Below are 19,439 nucleotides of genomic sequence, written 5' to 3'. Positions count from 1 at the left end.
CTTATTGAGGTCTGTTCACAAAATTCCGAAACTTTGTTCACAAAATTTTTCTACACTTACCTATTACCTATTGTACATAGTCTCCTCTGAAATACCCTCCTCCACAATTGATGCACCTCTCTTAACGCCGTTTCCACTTCTGAAAGCAGTCTTGGTACACTTCTGCCTGAATTGCGTGAAGTGCTGTCTACGAATTTTCTTTTGTCTCCTTTAGCATTGCAAAACTTCATCCTTTCAGTGGGGTTTTCAACTTTGGAAATAAAAAAGGCCTGCTCAGACCAGCTTTGTAGAGTATGGAGGATGAGGCAGCAGAGTGGATTCAGTTTCTGTGCAACAGTGATGCACCAAGAGAGATGAATGTGTGGGTGCATTTTGTGATGCAAGAGCCATAAATTGTCTAACGTCAGGCCGTTTCCTTCTCACATTTTCTTGAATGCATTGCAACACATCCCAATAGACCATATATTAACAGTTTGTTCCTATGGCATGAATTCATGATGAACTAATCCTTCAAAGTCAAAGAAAACCGTTAGTATGGCTTTGACATTTTATGCAACCTGACTAGCTTTTTTCTTGTCTCGGAGAATCTTTCCTGTCCCATTGTCATGATGGAACCTTTGTCTCAATTTTATAACTGTAGACCCATGTCTTGTCCTTTCATTCCAAGAAGCTGTGTCAGGATTTCATGACATGATCCAACTGAAATTTTACATTCTTCTGCAGTCTCTCAGACAGTCAGGCTTCGATTGGCATGCACAATTTTATTGACATTTTTGCCGCGAGCCTCATCAGTAGTTGTCGAATTGTGTCCTGAACAAAGGACAACTTTAACTTCCCTTCGGCCATTTTTAAACCGTGTGAACTATTTGTAACACTGAGTACAGCCAAAGCACTCATCACCGTAGGCTTCCTACATCATTTGGTGTGTGTCTGTACAAGTTTTCTTGAGTTTCACATAAAACACACCACTGGCGCAAAATTATGGGTGTCCCAGAATTTTTTGAACAGATCCCTTATATAGAGTTTCACCATTCAGAAGCCTGCCTGAGTGATTCTGTGAGTACCACATCTATCAGCCCCACTAGCAACATACGAGGGGCATTTGAAAAGTCCATGCAAAAATAAAAACTACTTACGTGTTTGGGGTAAACCTTTTTTATACTTATACACTTCGTTCAACACCGTTCTAACTAGTTGATCTCTTCCGAATAATAGGAATTGTCCAAGTCTGCAAAATAGCTATTAGTTGCTGCAATCACCTCCTTGTTTGAATAAAATCTTCATCCCGCCAGCCATTTCTTCAAATTGGGGAACAAATAGTAGTCCGAGGGAGCCAAGTCTGGAGAATAGGGGGGAGGTGAAATGAGTTGGAATCCTGTTTCCATTAATTTTGCGACCACAATGCGGAGGTGTGCACTGCTGCATCGTTGTGATGGAAAAGGACTTTTTTGCGGTCCAATTGCTGGCGTTTTTCTTGCAGCTTGGTTTTCAAACAGTCCAATAATGATGAATAATATGCACCTGTAATAGTTTCACGCTTTTCTAGATAGTCGATTAGGATTATCCCTTGTGAATCCCAAAAGTCAGTCACCATAACCTTTCCAGCCTTTTTTGGTGCAGATTCTCCCTTGGTAAACCATTGGTTAGATTGTTCTTTGGTCTCAGGAGTATAGTAATGTATCCATGCTTCATCCACAGTGACGAAACAATGCCTCAAGTCCTGTGGATTCTTCCTGAACAGCTGCAAACCATCCTTGCAACACTCCACACAATTCCGTTTTTGGTCAAGCCTGAGCAATCATGGAACCCATCTTGCAGATAGCTTTCTCATGTCCAAATGTTAATGCAAAATATTATGTACCCATTCATTCAAGATGCCCACAGCACTAGCATTCTGATGCACCTTAACTCTTCTGTCATCCATCGCCATACCATGGATTTTATCAATGATTTCTGGAGTTACAACCCCCACAGGGCATCCAGAAAGTTCATCATCATTTGTGCCCATATGGCCACTCCGAAAATTTTGAAACCACTTACAAACTGTTCTGATCGAAGGTGCAGAGTCACTGTGATGTTTATCAAGCTTTTCTTTAGTCTCCTGAGGCGTTTTGCCTTTCATAAAGTACTGTTTAATCACTTATCATCTCCCTGTGTCATCATTTATGCTACTCCGTTTTTTGATGAGTTCTCTTAAACAGGCTTTTTCATTCCCATTTCCTAATTACATTCTGCATTTATATTTATGTTTGTCACATTATATCATTTATTTATCACGCTCTGTTCATTCTCCTTATCTCTCTTACCTTTTTAGTACTTCCTTATTTCTTTACATTTGTATGTGACTTCTTCCACTTATTTTGGAACTACATTCTTCTAGTCTTCATTTTTATGTCTTTTCTGTTTACCATGTATTTATTTCCTGAGTAAAACTCCGATCATTCATATAGCACCCATCTGCAGCAAATAATCAGTACTTCATCATTTTAATCTATTATTTCATAGTTATTTTGTATTATATTTCTGTAGTATGTATCATCGTAGGCTTTGTTGCAGTTTTCCTGTATTTTGGCTCTGGTGTACATTCACTTTTATCACTATGAAGTTTTAAAAATAGGAATAAACTGTAATCTTAAATTTGTTTCTCTTCTACTCTGCTTAGTAGATTTCAGAGTCTTTTTGCACTCAGTAAGGACCCAGAAGTTCCCTCCAGACCTTGGAGGGTATAAAAGCTTATCAGAGGTTCCCTGTCCTCTCTTGATTACTATGAAGTTATTATGGTCAACTAGTATCCTCTTATCTTTTTGATACTGTTTGTTGGTCATGTGCAAGTACTGGCTGATGGTACACTCTTCCAGTTAGAAGTAGTTCTGTTAGATTTAGCTCCATAGCAACCCCATTAACATCTACAGAAATAAATATTAACTCAGGCACAGACCCTCTTACCAGAGCAGTCCTCATACAAATGAAGTGTGGCAGGTATCCCAGACAGTGTCTGCTAGTGTCCATTTTCTCCCACAGCAATTCACCATACCAGTATGTAGTACACCTTGAGGTTTAAGGTTAAAACAAATAGAAACAAATAGATATTGGTAACTTCATTGTGACCTAGGCAGATAAGCTGAGATCTCCAGCCTCCAAAACACACAACATTCCATTGTCAAGCATAACTGTAGTCAGTGTATTGTGCTCAGAGCTTAAAATAGAACAACACCGGTGGTGTCAACTGGCCCCAGCTTGTGGACGATGAGTTCGCCATGCTTGTACCCGACTGTCAGAGGCTGAATTCCCTAGGCAGCTCAGTCCCACCTTCTGTATGGTGTGGGATGTTCTGAATCAGGTCTCTCTGCCAAGGCTGGTCCAGCTCAAGTGGCCGTACCGGTAGCTACACTACTGCCCACACAACCCTGAGCTTCACTGAGGAATGAAAGACTTACAGCGAGCACTATAAGAGTACATGATGAGTACTGGTTGTATTGGAAATAAGCTCTGTTGTTAGCACTATAAGTAGTAATTTCCTTTCAAAAATATCAAAGTAATCAAGTAAATATTACGCTGGAAACAGGAGATCAGTGACAGCTATATAATAAAACTGACAGGCAGCAAGTTAGGTTTTTTCTTTTTTTCTATTTCTCACAAAATTTACTAGATTAAATTTAGATAGGATAAGTGTGCACAGCATTAAGTAGTGTAGTGATAGGTAAATGTTATTTATAGTACAGAATCTGCTGCCAAGCTGGGGTAAATCACTATAGCCAGTTTTATTAGGAACGTACATCACGTCAGGCAACATGGATGTCAGTTTACAGAGGGGAACTTTTTAAAAGTCTCACTTTTCATATTCAATAGCATTTAGAAGGGATTGCATGAACGTTAAAATTTGTTAAGTGGTTGAGCAATGGGACACTGTTGGCTGAAACCTCAAGTTCCCAGCAAGCAATGAACCTCCAGAAAGCCAAAAGCCTTGGGGAATACATCATACAAAAATGAGTGCCACAGCATGTTGAACTACAGCAAAGGTGATATGCTGGATATCACAAAGAACCTGAAAGTTGAGTAGGCCCAAGAAGGTAGTGTAGACGTGTAGAATACCTTGAAAAGGGTGGAAGGCCATCTGACTCATTCATCCTCATTTTTAATAGTAGAAAACTCCCAGAGCAGGTCATGGTAGGTTTCTTTTGCTTAAACATGCAGCCCTATGTCCCCCAGCCCAATGCGCTGTTTTAAATGCTAGAGCTTTGAGTACATCACTCTTAGATGTAAATGTAGGAAGGCTACCCACAAAGGATCCAAATGTTCATTTCCTCTGAATGTGTCAATTGTTGTGGGAATCACCCTATATGGAGTATGGCGTGCAATGTCTTCCTTGGAAAAAGGAATATCTAGGCGATCAAAACAACGTAACAAATACTGTATGGTGAAGCCAAAAAATCTTTAAGGCCATGCAATCCCCCACATTCACTAGCTCCTTTGCTCCAGTTCAGAACACTGATGTTGCTACACAGAAGGAGACTGCAAGTATCATCACTAATGCCTGCAATGGTCAATGCACTTGCGCCACTGAATTTGCTTTGAAGCCCAACATCAGACGAGGCTGTGGTAACTGACATTCCAAAGGTTTAGCCAGTGGCTGTAGCTCCAAAGCCTCCCCAGCCAAGAAAATTAAAATCAAAGGCAAAGAATCAGCTGCCGACAGGGTCAGGAAGTAAGCAGTCTAAATGTTGGCAGTGCTCGCTCTGACACCTTTCAAGATTCGTCTTCAGCACCGACGGACCTCGGTGTCGGTGTTGGACACTCATCTGCCCCAAAACTGAGCCTCCGTCCACTACAGGTTCCACTCCCCGCAGAAAGACAGGGTGAAAGTGCAACCCCCTTGATAAGTGGCTCCCATACTACAGTGGAACATTAATGGGTTCATGATACATGAGGAGGAATTGCAACTCCAACACAGAAATTCTCCATGTGGTTGTGTTTGTAGGAAATGCATTTTAAATCATCTGATGCCCCTGTACTATGGGGCTATCCATTCATTGCAAGGACAACATGATTGGGGGAAGAGCCAAGGGAGGGGTTGCTGTGTTTGTCAATAACACACACCATTCGTCTGCTCTCTCCTTCGTTACTGACCTACAACCAATTACAACAGAAGTTCGTGTGGGTCAGAGGATCACAGTTTGCTAACTATATCTACCTCCACAAGATGCAACTGACTCTGAGGCTCTTAACATATCTTATAATACAACACCCTGACCATTTCTGCTACTAGAGGACTTCAATGCCTTACATGTACTGTGGAGCTCAACCTCTACTTGCCCTCAGGGTCACGGTTTGGAGAGCCTCGTGATGTCTCGTTAGCTGTGCACCTTCAATACAGGCATTCCCACTCATTTCTATGCTGCTACTGGCCTATTCTTTGCCATCAACCTCTCTTTTTGCTCTCCATCCCTCGTGGACTCTGCTCGGTAGGAAGTCATTGCCAACTTTCATCCCACTGACCACTTCCCACTCCTTATTCACCTGCTGGATGGAGCTCTCCCTGGAAGAATGCAGCTATAATGGATTATCAGTGCAGAGTTGACTGGATGCTGTTCAGCAAGCTGACTGTGTTTGAATGCCAAGACAGTGTGCGGTAGTGTAGGTGCACCGCATCACACGAGTGATCCACCGTGAGCTGACTTCTCCATCCCGAAGGCCTCAGGTCATCTTAGGAAGCAAGCACAAAAGGGTAGGGATCTATTAATTGTCAGCAGTCCAAACATATGGCAAATGATGGTACCCCTTAGGGAAATGGCAGCAAGAGACAGGAAAGGACACCGAGTGCACTCAGTATGTCTGTGGGGACGCTCATTCGACATGTTGGAGAGGCTATTCCGGCAGCCACTGAGGGAAGAAGGTGCAAACAACTGCTGATTGTGGCACACATTGGAACAAATCATGCCTGTCATCTGGACCCAAAGGTCATTCCAGCAACTGGTAGAGAAGGTTGAGAAGACCAGCCTTGCACATGGAGTTTTAACAAAGCTCATCATCATTGCCCCACAGCTGACCAGGGCACTTTGATTCAGAGTTGAGTGGAAGGACTGAACCAGAGACCTCAAAGTTTCTCTGACAACTAGACTGTGACTTCCTGGACTTGTGTCATAAGGTCAAGAACTCTGTGATCCACCTAAATGGGTCACATGTGCACTACAAATCAGAGGCTGCTACTCAGGTAGCTTACTGTGTGTGGGCTACACACAAGGTTTTTTTTAGATTAGGCTGTAGGAAACCCAGAAGTATCAGTGTAAGATTGAAAGAAATGCCACCCGAAGGTGAGAGTATTCGAGTCCTAATGCAAAAATGCCGAAGCATTTGCAACAAAGTGCCAGAGTCTGAAGTGCTCACAAAAAGCACAGAAGGTCACAGAAGGTGCAGAAAGCTGGTTGAAACCCAAAGTTGATAACAGTGTGATTTTTGGGGAAAATTTAAGTATATATCAAAACAAAAGTATGATGGATATCAAAATGATGGACATGGAGGTAGTGTATTTGTGCAGTAGACTATAAACTGAAATTCACTGAGACAGAAACTGAAGGTGCATGTGAGATTGACTCGGCAAGACCTAGTATCAAGGGTGGGCACAAAATAATTGGATCCTTTTGTCGCCCACAAGTTTCATCTCCTGATGTAACCAAAAACTTTAGAGAAAACTTCAAAGATAACCTCAGTTCACTTGTGCATCAGTTCCTCAATCATACTGTAATCACTGGTGGAGACTTTAATCATCCAACTGTCAACTGGGAAAATTATAGTTTTGTTACTAGTAGACATGATAAGACATCCTGTGAAATATTACTAAATGCCTTCTCTGAAAACTAGAACAGTTGGTTAGGAACCCCACTCATCGCGGAAATATACTAGATCTAATGGCAAGAAATGCATTTGACCTCTTTGAGGCTGTCCACATTGACCGTAATGAGGTTGTGGCAACAATGATAACCAAAGTATAAATGACAACTAAAACAAGCAAAAAGATAGAATTATATGTTCAGCAAACTACATAGAGAATCAGCAGTGTAATACTTCAATGAGGAAGCTGAAACTTTCAGCAAAGGGCAGGAGCATGTGAAAGAACTCTGGTTTAATTTTAAAAGAATAGTAATCATGCACTGGACAGATATGTACCCAGCAGAACAGTTCATAGAGTACAGTCAGAAATTTCTAAAGAAACAGAGGTTACTGCATAACACATGTAAAACAAAGTGTGGGGCTACAGATAGAGATATGCTAATGACATGCATTTGGCTGTCAATAGATCACTGCATGATGCCTTCAATGACTAGCATAACAGAATATTGTCAGATGTTATTTCACAAAACCCAAAGAAATTCTGGTCATATGTAATGACTGTCAGTCATGCCAAAGTTAATGTCTAGAATGATACAGGAACTGAAATGGAGGGTAGCCAAGCAAAAGCTGAAATGCTTAATTCCACTTTCAAATGTTCCTTTAAAAGGTAAAGCAATGGGAATTGCCCCGATTTAGTCCTTGTAACACTGAAAAGATGAGTGAATAAGTATTCATGTTGGTGGTGTTGAGAAACTGCTGAAATCGTTAAAACTGAACATACCTCCAGGGCCCAATGGAATCCCTGTGATTCTATATTGACTTTGTGGCTGAGTTAGCCCCTGTTCTAAATATAATCTCTCATGGATTGAGTGAACAAAAATTCATGCCCAGTTCTTGTAAAAAAGCACAGGTAGCAAGGTAGTAGAAGTAATCCACAAAACTACTATCCAATGTCTTGTTGTAGAGTCTTAGAACACATTCTGATCTTAAACATAATGAGAGATATTGAACAGAGCGACCTCCTCAATGCCAATGGGCATGGATTCCAAACACATAAATCATGTGAAGCCCAACTCTCACTTTTCTTGTATGACATACCAAAAGCTTCAGATCAAGGCAGTCAGGTAGATGCAATATTTCTTAATTTCCAAAAAGGATTTGACTTGGCACCACACCTACACTTATTGTCAAAAGTACAATTGTGTGGTATCAAGGGGAACTTGTAACTTGATGGAGGACTTTTTGGTAGAGAGGATGCAGCATGTTATTTTGGATGGAGAGTCATTATTGGATGTAGAAGTAACTTCAGGTGTGCCCTAGGGAAGTGTGTTGGGACCCTTGCCATTCATGTTGTATATAAATGAACTTGTGGAAAATATTATGGTAACCTCAGACTTTTTGCAGATGTTGCAGCTATCTATAATGAAGTAATCTATGAAAGAAGCTGCATAAATGTTTAGTCAGATCTTGATAAAATTTCAAAGTCATGCAAAGGTTGGCAACATACTTTAAATGTTCAGAAATGCAAAATTGGCTTTTCACAAAACTAAAGAATGTAGGATTCTATGAGTATAATATCAGTGAGTCACTTTTTGAATTTACCTGTGGTATCACTAGTAGTAAAATGAAATGGAATAATCACATAGCTGATTCTGGGTAAAACTGGTGCTAGGCTTCAGTTTATTGCTGGAATTCTGGGAAAGTGACATCAGTCTACAAAGAAGATTGCCCTTGTGTCAGACATGTTTCAAGTAGTAGCATTGTGTCGAGCGTGTATTGTGGTGGAAGTAGAAAAGTTTGATTATCGAGCATACTGATTCGTGTCTATCAGATATACTGTAAATTGAAATGTATAGAATGTGATTGTAAAATGTGGAAAGGTTAAGTTACATACTGGAGCATTTCATTTAGCCCTTTTCAATCCAACAGCAAGTGGTACTCAACACTGCAAATTTTTAATTTTTGAGAACATGTCTCCTGGAGTACAGTGGTACATGTGTTATTTAAAACTGAATATAAACTGTCACAACCCCAATAAATTTTTTTATATATATAAGGTTACTGGTTTCAGTCTGTTTAAGACCCACACCATGATGGCAGATGGTGCTCCATCTCCACGAATGCTAACTGCTTGAAGAGGATTGCCTGCTCTGTTCACAGCCACCATATACCATCATAGTATGGGTCTGAAAATGGCCTCAAACATACCAAAACCAGTAATCTTATATAAAAAAAAAGTTTATTGCAGTTGTGACTCTTTATATTCAATTTTAAATTGCAGATTTTGTTTTCCAGTCTGATGTCAAGCACATTCGAAATGATTTTTGCAGCTCTCACATGCTCCATTCTTAAATCTAACACTACTAGGTATCAATGCTGCATACTATTGCCATCTAGGGAAACCTGAGTTAGAGTCTGTGCAGGATACGGTAGTCAAAGCGCAGTGACCAGTTTTTGTATGAAGCACTTGGGGAATTCATTCATTTGTACAGAAGGTGAGGCTGATGTTTGCCTGTGCAGCACACTGCTACAACAGAATCGAGTTGCATACACTGTGCAATCTTCCTCAAACAATTTTGCAGAAAATAATTGGTAACAAACTTTTATTTTTGCATTAGTTATAGCTTTATATACCAGCTTCACAATGACGTGCCAATCATTTCATTGATAATCATAGTTACTGTGATATTTGCAATTAAGACATAGCACAGAACTTTTAAAAAATTTCAGTGAAAAATAAGGGTTGCTATGATTTTGCATTTGGTGCATATTACATATTACGCTGCTACATATGGAATTTAGCTAGCACATTGAATTTTTCTGTATACTTGAATGGAGGTCTCTGTCTGTCACCAGTTAAGAAAATCAAGAAAATCCAACTTATGTACCACACTCATTTGAGGTCACTAACGCCACCAATAAAGCCAAAATGAAATATCCACAACATTCCTTATATTTCATGAATGGTATGAGGTATTGAAATGAGACTTTGGTAAATGATAGCACACAAAGAGGAGAGTATTTTAACATATATTTTTATGTGAAACTTCATTAGATCAAACAATGGAAAATCCATGATGGAATGTAACAGTATTATGAGAAGGAAAGTTGTTACCATATAGCAGAGATGCTGAGTCACAGATAGGCACAACAAAAATATTTTCACTCTTAAAGCTTTCAGCCAATGGTATTTGTCAACAATAGACTCACATATGCAACTCACACACATGACTGCAGTCTCAGGCAACTGAAACCACACTGCGAGCACCAGCACCGGTCCATGGTGGGAGTGTTGACTGGATGGGGGAATTTCTGCTATGTGGCGAGTAACAACTTTCCTTCTCATAATAAACTTCATTATATATTGTGCTATTAAACTAAGTACAGATTTTTTTAATGAAAGAATGTAATTTTTAAGGGCCATCATTGGTGAAAGAAGAAATGCTGTAGGTTTTGGAACAACATGAGTAAAGACATTACACTTTTATTTTTGTACCTAGAAGGTGCTTTTTCATAACCTATTGAGATTCTTTGTTCTGTTCTTCACTTAATAAACTTGATAAACCACTGTTTCAGAATTCTTTCACAGCTGCCTCTGCACAACATGTTAGTGAGGTGACATTGTGTAAACTCCACTGTGTTTTGGCAAAAACAAGCAAATTTTAAATTCCAGAAAATGAAATGTAGGTTTTAATCAAAATTCACAACCCATGACACTTCTCTGAAAGTTACAAATGCCGCTGTTTTTGGATCGTCACCAGCATAGGTGTGTGTGTGTGTGTGTGTGTGTGTGTGTGTGTGTGTGTGTGTGTGTGCGTGCGCGTGCGCGTGCGCGTGTGTGTGCGCGTGCGCGTGTGAGAGAGAGAGAGAGAGAGAGAGAGAGAGAGAGAGAGTGTTTAGAAAGGCATTTCCACTACAGAGTGTTGACTGCCTGCTGACAACCCCCAACACTAACGTTCTCTCCATGCTTGCCCTACCAACTGCACATCTGTGAGCCACATTATTCTGCACACCCTCTAAATTAGTGTCAAGCTGCAGCAGTTGTCCTATGAGAGAGGTTGTAATTATAATGTTCAAGTCAGTAGGTGTGAAATGGCTAGTTCTTCACATATGGGTCTTTCTAAGTAACAGACTGAGAGCTTTTGTTGGAATCTCTAAGTGAAAATGAGAACGATAACGATTTTGATGATAACAGTGATTCGTTTGTAATAATTAAAGTGAAATGATGATGGAAACAGTCCACCCTGAAGAGAGTCTGAAAATGTTGTCACAGACTGAACAGTTTTGTATTACAATGCTTATGTAAATATTGTCACATAAGAAACCGAGTAGAGCAGTTGCCGTAGTCTAGTGGTTATGACACTAGATTTGTTGCATGGTCATGAGTTCGAAACCCACCTGGACTGAAAAATTTTAATTTCTATATTCGATTTGAGTACATTCTAGAAGTATCCACAAATGTCAAGAAGCACTGTACTGGAACGTTCTGTAGCTGTATATATATCTTATGTGTTCTGGCTGGAGGCAGTTCTTCTGTGCTCTTGTATGTGCAAGTGCTGAATAAACCTTCGTTAAGTGAAGTTAGTGTTCATCATTCATCTACTTACACCTTCCTGTACATGACATTATTCTGGTGGAGGTGGCGGGTATTGCAACTTGTGATAGCGGACATTATCGATGACACAGTGGCTCCCATCAGGCCACGAGAGAGCCACTGTTTACATGGTGAGAAACCCGAGTTCGAGCCATATTCAACAGATAGCAATCTATCAAAGACAGAAGAAGAAGAGGACGTTACGATGACAGCAACTGTGTGCCACCATATGAGACATCCCTCCGGGTTTTCTGGTAACAATGTCCAAGATCCAAACAAGTAGCTGAAGGTATATTAGCGTATAGCAAAATTTAATAAATGGAATGACACCGTGTGTTTGGCTAACGTGTTTTTCTACTTGGAAGGCACTGCCAAGCAATGTTATGAGAGCAACGCGGAGAAGTTCACAAGCTGGGAAGTATTCCAGGCGGAACTGCGCAAGTATTTTGGCGACACACAACGACTGAAGTGCAAGGCTGAGGATAAAGTAAAGTGCAGGGCACAGCATCCAGGAGAACCTACAGCATCCTATATTCAAGACGACTTGGAGGTGTGTAAAATAGTGGATCCTAGAATGAAGGAGGAAGATAGGTTGCACATCACATGAAAGGTGTTGCTGAGGACATGTATCAAGCCCTACTCTTGAAGGAGGTTTCGACAGTAGACGACTTTATAAAATGATGCCAGTATATCAAGACAATGCATCAAAAAAGAATTACACACAAGAAGTTTGATCGGCTTTCAAACGTCGTATCGATGTCTGTGGTGGAGGAAAAAACTCATTTCACAAGTGTTCTTTGTCAGATAGTGAGAGAGGAAGTTCAGAAGGCAATTGGATTACACGGTGAGCAAAAAACCAAGATGCTTCAAGAGGCCATAAGGGAGGAAGTGGAACAGACATTGAACCCAATCTCTCGTCCTTCATTTCCCTTTAAAACAGTGACGTTCCTACAATGCCGCATGAGGAACCTGTTTGTGCACAAAGAAGACTGATGGTCTGGAGGACCCAGGATAACCAACCAGTATGTTTCCACTGTGGATGACCAGGACATGTGGTGCACTATTGTTGAGAAAGGCAGCGGATATTTAATGACACCCATGCCAGTAGACAGCAGACCGATCTTAGCCGACGCCAACTCGAAGACGACGAGGATGAACAAGAAGATGTGGGTCGAGGATGACATAGGTCACCATCGCAGCTGGAGAGGACACTCCCCAAGATGCCGATCAAGGTCTCCATGGCCGTTTAGAAGCTCCAGCTGATTACCTAGCTGCCACAACCTTGAAAACTAAAGGGTGCTACCTTTCTTGGAGGTGGGGCCGCTGAAAAGAAAAATCCTCCACCATCGATCACTACAAAAATGATAGGAAACTACATCGATATCCTCACAGATGGCCAACCAGCCCAAGCTCTTGTGGACTCTGTAGCATCATATTCAGACATTTCGGAGAAGTAATGTCGTCAGTTGCAGAAAACCGTATTCGTCAACAGCAAAACATCTCTGCTTAAGGTGGCTAATGGGAAACATTTAAAACCTACAGGAAGATGTACCATTCGTGTTGATATAAGTGGCCATACACAGCCCTTAGAATTCATCGTATTACAAGAGTGTAATCACGACATCATTCTCGGATGGGACTTTTTGAAAGCTTCTCAGGAAATTATAGTGTGTGGTCGCTCGAAGATTACGCCAGACGAGATAGTGTGGATAGGAAGATGCGCATCCGAGTGTGTGGAGACTATGTGTGCTGGATGAAGCGATCATTCCTGCAGTCAGTACTAGAAAGATAGCTGTGATGTGTCATGCCATGCATCAACCCATGGGTCTTGTAGTGGAATGTAAGAGAAGCATACCACTGAAGAATAACTTGGTCATCCCAGCCTCTGTCATCTCATTTAAGAACGGATTTGGTGAACTATGGACAGTTAACTGTCGCCGAGAACCGCAGATTCTTCGAAGATGCATATGCACAGCAAATGTTGAGCCATTAGTTGCAGAACAGCTGAGCATCATAGAAACCTCCCATGCCGAGTCTGTGGGCAAAATTACCACTACAAGACAAGATCTTCAAGCTCGACTATCACCAGATCTCACTAAGGAACAACAGAAGAAGCTACTTGCCATTCATCAAAGGTTCTCTGAATGCTTCAACCCACAGGTGAAAAGCAAATTAGACAAATTGATGGTGAAGCACCGGATTAGCACTGGAGACAATCAACCAATAAGCCAGAGAGCATACCGTGCGTCAGCAACAGAACGTTGAATATTTCACAACGAGGTAAAGAAAATGATGAAGAGTGACATCATTCAGCCTTCGCGGAGCCCATGGTCGTCACCAGTGGTCCTCATCAGGAAGAAGGATGGCAGTTGGCGCTTTTGTGTTGATTACAGGAAGCTTAATAAGATAATTAAAAAGGACATTTACCCTCTTCCACAAATTGACGATACACTAGATTGTCTAAAGGGGGCTAAGTTTTTCTCAACCATGGACATGTACTTGGGATACTGGCCTGTATGAGCTTAAGGTAATGCTGTTTGGTTTGTGTAATGCACCAGCAACTTTTGAACAAATGATGGATAATCTTCTAAGGCACCTAAAGTGGACGAAGTGTCTTTGTTATTTAGATGACATTATAGTGTTCTCAGAGACATTTGATGAACACACAAAAAGACTGAGGGCCTTTCTTAAGTGTATCTAACAAGCCGGACTGAAACTTAATCCAAGAAAGTGTCTTTGGAGCAAAAGAAATCAAAATACTTGGGCACCTTGTGTCAAATGAAGGTGTGCGGCCAGACCCAGAAAAGGTGGAGCTATAACAGAATTTCCTATTCCTAAAAGTATTAGAGAGACGTGAAGCTTCCTCGGATTGTGTTCTTATTACCGTCATTTTATCATGGGGTGGTGCTGAACTTTCGATGTGCTGCGAAAAGCTCTGATGACTGACCCTGTTCTTGGTCTGTATGATGAGAGAGCACCTACAGAACTACACACAGATGTCAGTGGGTATGGATCGGTGCTGTTCTGGTGCAGATTTCGGATGGAAAAGAGAAGGTTATAGCCTATGCTTCTAGGACACTTAGAAAAGCTGAGAGAAGCTACTCAACTACAGAAAGAGAATGTCTTGCTGTGATCTGGGCCATGTGCAAATTTCGACAATATCTCTATGGAAGGCCATTCACAGTTGTTACAGACCATCATTCACTTTGTTGGTTGACAGGTCTGAAGAATCTAACAGGACGACTCATCAGTTGGGCCCTACGTCTTCAACAGTATAACATTACCATAGTGTACAAAAGTGGAAGAAAACACCAAGATGCCGATTGTCTCTCAAGAAACCCTGTGCAAGACTTTGATGAAGATAGTGACTGTCTCGCTGCACTCCAGGATCTCTCAGCTGAGCAGAAGAAGGACGCCAAGATATCTCAAATTATGCTTGCCTTAAATCTGTCAGAGGATGTAAAAGGACAATTTAAGACAGTTAATGGATTACTTTGCAAGAAAAACTTTGATCCATTTGGAAAGAGGTGGTTACCAGTGATTCCTAAACACATGCGCTTAGATGTTCTACAGAAATTCCATGAAACATCTGAGGCTGGACATTTAGGATTTATTAAGACATACGATAGGATCTGCAAGATATTTTCTGGCCAAGTTTATTTAGGAGTGTATGTCACTATGTGTCGCACTATCGAGAGTGCCAGAGGAGAAAGGCAGTTCCTTAGAGACCACCTGGCCGACTCATACCAATTCCACCAGCCGAAACGCCTTTCCAACGTGTTGGGATTGACCTCACCAGACGATTTCCATCTGCTAGTGGCAATAGATGGATTATTGTTTGCATTGATTATCTAACATGCTATGACATTACAAAGGCCATGAAAACAGCTGAAGCATTTGAGGTAGCCAAATTCAGTGTACAAGACAGTGCCCCAAGGTTGTTAATTACGGATCGAGGGAAAGTTTTTCAATCGAATCTTGTGACAGAGATAAACCGTCACTGCAAGATTACTTATCACACGATGACTGCCTACCATCCGCAAACTAATGGGCTTATTGAACACCTTAATAAGACCTTGGCCAACATGCTATCAATGTTCGTCAATGTTGAGCAGAGCAACTGAGATGAAGTGCTTCCTTTCGTGAAATTTGCCTACAACACCGCCAAACAAGACACCACAGGATTTACGCCATTTTTCCTGGTGCATGGGCATGAGGCAATGACAACGACGGACACTGTGTTTCCGTTACATCCTGATGACGTGGGTGGCGCCTACATCGGCCAGGTGTTAACCAGAACTGAGGAAGCTCGGCAGTTAGCTCGACTCCGTATGCTACAAGCTCAAGAAGACGATCACCACAGGTATGATGCAAGCCAACACCCTGTTGTCTACCAGCCTGGTGACCTTGTCTGGATTTTCTCTCCTGTTTGGAAGGTTGGCCTCTCTTAGAAGCTCCTTAGGCGCTACTTTGGACCTTATAAGGTTGTAAGACAGTTGTCTGATGTTACTTATGAAGTTGAACATTTCAACCCCAACACAAGACGATGAAAGATCAGAGATATCGTCCATGTCGTTCGAATGAAGCCCTGTAAGGATCCTGCAACAACCCAGGGTAAATTTGAAGCTCCAGCGACAGGCAGCAAGCGCAAAGGTAACAAAGAATGTAGTGGCAAGGGAAGTTCTAAGAAGATCACCACCAGGGCAAACAACAGTCATCAGGAGTCGGAGAATGCAGGACCAGTGACTTGTTCCCACACTAGGAGGATGTAACACTGAGACGTTGTTCTCTTAAGGAGGGAGCAACGTCGCAGAAGAAGCCGAGTAGTGCAGTCGCTGTAGTCAAGTTGTTATGACACTACATTGTTGCATAGTCGTGAGTTTGAAACTCAGCTGGACTGAAAAATTTTAATTTCTATATTTGGTTTGAGTACATTCTAGAAGTATCCACAAGTGGCAAGAAGCTTTGTACTGGAATTTTCTGTCACCGTATATATACCATATGTGTTCTGGCCAGAGGCAGTTCGCTCCGCACTCTTGTATGTGCAAGCGCTGAATAAACTTTCATTAAGTGAAGTTAGTGCTCGTCATTCATCTACTTACACCTTCCTCCTCTATGTAACAATATATTTGGTTTAATGTATACCCTAATTGATAGTCAGTGGCCTCATTGTATCCGCAAAGATACTCACACAGTTCTCTCTCTCTCTCTCTCTCTCTCTCTCTCGGTGTGTGTGTGTGTGTGTGTGTGTGTGTGTGTGTGTGTGTGTGTGTCAGTTTAGAAAGGCATTTCCCCTCCCATGCTCAACATTTCCACTACAGCGTGTTGACTGCCTGCTGAGAATCCCCAACAGTACCACTACCCAGGAAGTGGCAATTTAAATGATTGTGCCTGCATTACAGAGTGTGAAGGGTTAAATAGGCCAGCCAATATTCGTGAAGAGTCCTTTTTTTTTTTTTCATCAGTCTACTGACTGGTTTGATGCGGCCCGCCACGAATTCCTTTCCTGTGCTAACCTCTTCATCTCAGAGTAGCACTTGCAACCTACGTCCTCAATTATTTGCTTCACGTATTCCAATCTCTGTCTTCCTCTACAGTTTTTGCCCTCTACAGCTCCCTCTAGTACCATGGAAGCCATTCCCTCATGTCTTAGCAGATGTCCTATCATCCTTCCCTTCTCCTTATCAGCGTTTTCCACATGTTCCTTTCCTCTCCGATTCTGCGTAGAACCTCCTCATTCCTTACCTTATCAGTCCACCTAATTTTCAACATTCGTCTATAGCACCACATCTCAAATGCTTCGATTCTCTTCTGTTCCGGTTTTCCCACAGTCCATGTTTCACTACCGTACAATGCTGTACTCCAGATGTACATCCTCAGAAATTTCTTCCTCAAATTAAGGCCGGTATTTGATATTAGTAGACTTCTCTTGGCCAGAAATGCCTTTTTTGCCATAGCGAGTCTGCTTTTGATGTCCTCCTTGCTCCGTCCGTCATTGGTTATTTTACTGCCTAGGTAGCAGAATTCCTTAACTTCATTGACTTCGTGACCATCAATCCTGATGTTAAGTTTCTCACTGTTCTCATTTCTACTACTTCTCATTACCTTCGTCTTTCTCCGATTTACTCTCAAACCATACTGTGTACTCATTAGACTGTTCATTCCGTTCAGCAGATCATTTAATTCTTCTTCACTTTCACTCAGGATAGCAATGTCATGAGCGAATTGTATCATTGATATCCTTTCACCTTGTATTTTAATTCCACTCCTGAACCTTTCTTTTATTTCCATCATTGCTTCCTCGATGTACAGATTGAAGAGTAGGGGCAAAAGGCTACAGCCTTGTCTTACACCCTTCTTAATACGAGCACTTCGTTCTTGATCGTCCACTCTTAATATTCCCTCTTGGTTGTTGTACATATTGTATATGACCCATCTCCCCCTACTTTTTTCAGAATCTTGAACAGCTTGCACCATTTTATATTGTTGAACACTTTTTCCAGGTTGACAAATCCTATGAAAGTGTCTTGATTTTTCTTTAGCCTTGCTTCCATTATTAGCCGTAACGTCATAATTGCCTCTCTCATCCCTTTACTTTTCCTAAAGCCAAACTGATCGTCACCTAGCCCATTCTCAATTTTCTTTTCCATTCTTCTGTATATTATTCTTGTAAGCAGCTTTGATGCATGAGCTGTTAAGCTGATTGTGCGATAATTCTCGCACTTGTCAGCTCTTGCCGTCTTCGGAATTGTGTGGATGATGCTTTTCCGAAACTCAGATGGTATATCGCCAGACTCATATATTCTAAACACCAACGTGAATAGTCGTTTTGTTGCCACTTCCCCCAATGATTTTAGAAATTCTAATGGAATGTTATCTATCCCTTCTGCCTTATTTGACCGTAAGTCCTCCAAAGCTCTTTTAAATTCCTATTCTAACACTGGATCCCCTATCTCTTCTAAATCGACTCCTGTTTCTTCTTCTATCACATCAGACAAATCTTCACCCTCATATAGGCTTTCAGTGTATTCTTTCCACCTATCTGCTCTCTCCTCTGCATTTAACAGTGGAATTCCCGTTGCTCTCTTAATGTTACCACCGTTGCTTTTAATGTCACCAAAGGTTGTTTTGACTTTCCTGTATGCTGAGTCTGTCCTTCCGACAACCATATCTTTTTTGATGTCTTCACATTTTTCCTGCAGCCATTTCGTCTTAGCTTCCCTGCACTTCCTATTTATTTCGTTCCTCAGCAACTTGTATTTCTGTATTCCTGATTTTCCCGGAACATGTTTGTACTTCCTCCTTTCATCAATCAACTGAAGTATTTCTTCTGTTACCCGTGGTTGCTTCGCAGCTACCTTCTTTGTACCTATGTTTTCCTTCCCAACTTCTGTGATGGCCCTTTTTAGAGATGTCCATTCCTCTTCAACTGTACTGCCTACTGCGCTATTTCTTATTGCTGTATCTATAGCGTTAGAGAACTTCAAATGTATCTCGTCATTCCTTAGTACTTCTTTGCGTATTGATTCTTCCTGACTAATGTCTTGAACTTCAGTTTACTCTTCATCACTACCATATTGTGATCTGAGTCTATATCTGCTCCTGGGTACGCCTTACAATCCAGTATCTGATTTTGGAATCTCTGTCTGACCATGATGTAATCTAATTGAAATCTTCCCGTATCTTCCGGCCTTTTCCAAGTATACCTCCTCCTCTCGTGATTCTTGAACAGGGTATTCGCTATTACTAGCTGAAACTTGTCACAGAACTCAATTAGTCTTTCTCCTCTTTCATTCCTTGTCCCAAGCCCATATTCTCCTGTAACCTTTTCTTCTACTCCTTCCCCTACAACTGCACTCCAGTCGCCCATGACTATTAGATTTTCGTCCCCCTTTACATACTGCATTACCCTTTCAATATCCTCATACACTTTCTTTATCTGTTCATCTTAGCTTGCGACGTCGGCATGTATACCTGAACTATCGTTGTCGGTGTTGGTCTGCTGTCGATTCTGATT

General features: G+C 41.3%; 1 protein-coding gene across 1 annotated transcript in view; it reads right to left on the bottom strand.

Moving 5' to 3' along the window:
* The window catches only part of LOC124589663 (dynein axonemal light chain 1-like), a 155,854-nt gene that overhangs the window by 11,988 nt on the left and 124,427 nt on the right, over nt 1–19,439 (bottom strand). The window lies entirely within an intron of this gene.

This window comes from Schistocerca americana, unplaced genomic scaffold (assembly GCF_021461395.2).
Source record: "Schistocerca americana isolate TAMUIC-IGC-003095 unplaced genomic scaffold, iqSchAmer2.1 HiC_scaffold_72, whole genome shotgun sequence".
Classification (NCBI taxonomy): Eukaryota; Metazoa; Arthropoda; class Insecta; order Orthoptera; family Acrididae; genus Schistocerca; species Schistocerca americana.
This window is presented reverse-complemented; position numbering and strand designations above follow the sequence as displayed.